Source organism: Pteropus alecto, unplaced genomic scaffold (genome assembly GCF_000325575.1).
Source record: "Pteropus alecto unplaced genomic scaffold, ASM32557v1 scaffold131, whole genome shotgun sequence".
Lineage (NCBI taxonomy): Eukaryota > Metazoa > Chordata > Mammalia > Chiroptera > Pteropodidae > Pteropus > Pteropus alecto.
Window position 1 is genome coordinate 13,346,277 of NW_006434709.1, and position 2,581 is coordinate 13,348,857.

Below are 2,581 nucleotides of genomic sequence, written 5' to 3' on the forward strand. Positions count from 1 at the left end.
GGCACGCAGATATATGAATGCAGAAATATCATATAAGCAACTTGCAAATAATATATACAAACTCTGTGAAACTTTCTATTAAAGAGTTTCAGAACAATTGTAATGAGAAAAACAGTATGGGGGAGACTGAACTGCTGATAGCTAATTGTGACTCAATAGAAAAATCTCATACCATAAAATTTTGCTAGTATATTTTTGTGTTTGTATGCATTTAGTTTAAAATCATGTAATAATTTTTGATAATTTTGACAAATATTTGACAAATACTGGAAACATAATTATTTTAGTTCTCATTGTAGGAAACTTTTGTTTACAACTTTTAGTTTGGCATTAAATCTCCTGCCCCGAAATTCTATACTAATACTTCTCTCTTCTTATAGTCTCCTCTTTCCTTTAAACAAACAAAACCTCAAAGCAACTCACAACCACTTTGTATAAATAAAGCAAGTTCATCTTTGTGGGATTGATTTGCCAGGTTTTGAATGTATTGTTGATAATTAACCTGATCAGGTAACATTGCTAAGATATCTTGCTCTATCTTTCCTTTTTTTTTTTTTTAATTAATAAACTTTATTTCTTAGTTTTATGTTAACAGACAAATTAAACAGAATTCTCATACATTCCCACGCACGCCCCCCCAACCTCAGTTTCCTCTATTTCTAACACCTTACATTGGTGTAGTACATTTGTTATAACTGATGAACCAACATTAATATATTATTTACTAAATCCCACAGTTTACTTTTGGGTTTACTCTTTGTGTTGTACAGTTCTGAGTTTTGCCAAATGCATAATGTCACAGTATCATACAGAATAGTTTCACTGTCCTAAAAATCTTGTGTTTCACTTGTTCATCCCTCCTCCCACCCCTTCAACCCTTGCCTTTCCTTTTTAATACTCTAATTAAGCATAGGGTAATATTAATTAGTTGGAGCTAAGAATTTGCTTAAATAACCAGTGATTTCCCATGGCAATCAAAATTTCTAATTATGAATTTAGACTAGCACTGTCCAATAGAAATATGTGAGCTGTATATGTATTTAAAATTTCCTAGAAGCTGCATTAAAAAAGTAGAATTGAACAATATGCTTATCTCAGTATATCCAAAATAGTATCAATTCCAATATGTAACCAATATGAAAATTGATATATTTAAATTTTTTGGTACTAAGTTTCAAAATGTAATGTGCATTTTGAACTTAGAGCACATCTCATTTGAGACTAGTCACATTTCAAGTGCTCAATAGCCTCAAGTAACCAGTGACCAAGGTACTGGACAGTGCAGGCGTAGACTATGAGCAACTTGAAAGCAGGTTATCTTCCTTTCTCCAGGGCCTCCAGATTTTGGAAGGTATGTCAGAAAGATAAAAGGGCTTCATAAATCTCTGGATGCTGACACTTATAGGTTCTGCATCCACTTTCTTTAAACTCTCTCCAGTTTCGGAAAAAGTGGAGTGGGAATCATGCTCATTCTGGCATATCAAAGAAATGAGTATTGGGCTTCCTGATTCCCAGGAAGCCTGAATCATCCAAAATGTTGACTCATGAGCCTAAGGTGACTGAAATGTAATGTGAATCAAATTTGCCTTCCAAGGCATCGTTCTGTTTCCACTTTATGCTCTCCCCTCCCTCTCTCTTTGGGTGACTCATCTTCCTACCACGTGAGAGTCTAGCATTGGGCAGATCCAAAAACTCTTCTGGAAAGAGATGAGTGAACTTTCAAATGGCCCCAGTCTCCAGATCGTCCAGCCCGGCTCAGTTTTGCCTACCTCATCCAAGGTCTGCAATTTAGACTGGGAGTGATCTTAAAACTGTCAGATAATTATTTTTTTCTTTTAACGTGGTGATGGCAGTAGTGATAAGGTGGTCTGGGAATTTAAGTTTGAAAAATATCTTATATTTAAAAATCTTTACAAATTTATATGTATATTCCAATCTTTAGGGCCTACTCCACAGTAGCGTGAGCTAATAACCTTTCTCCACTCTGGGTTTTTTCCTTTACTGGGAGGAAAGTTTCCACCCCAAGTCCTCCAGGATAACGCCCTTCCGCTGGCGCGCCCAGGAACCTCTCCGACCCTTCAGGGCTGGCAGCTGGCTCGCTTTTGCAGTACTCTTAACTACGGACTGACCTCCAGCTGTGGGCAAGGCCAAGCCCCCTAGCCCCAAACCTCAACTTCCCAGGGTGGAAGGTGGGGCTTCCAGTTCCAAGCCCCGCCCACCGAACCCACCGCAGCGGGTAAGACAGAGGAAGAGCAGTAAGCCCCACCCGCTTTTATCTCTTTTCCTTGCCGTTGGGCCGGCTGGTTGCCCTTCGTCTTTATCCGGTAGCCGATTGGCTCCGTCCCTCCCGCGCCAGCCCCTGCCTCTCCCTGCGGGGGAGCGTGAATCACGCCAAACTGGGCGGGGAGTCTGCTGGCCTCTCTCCTTCGTTCTTCTGGGCGGCGGCGGCGGCGGCAACTGGGGACGGGGCGGGTAGCGCTTCACGGGCGCGGAGGCAGGAGGAGCAGTCTCATTGTTCCGGGAGCCGTCGCCCCTGCAGGTCTCTCGGCTCGCTCGGCCCGGCCCCTCCCAGGCCTCCCCA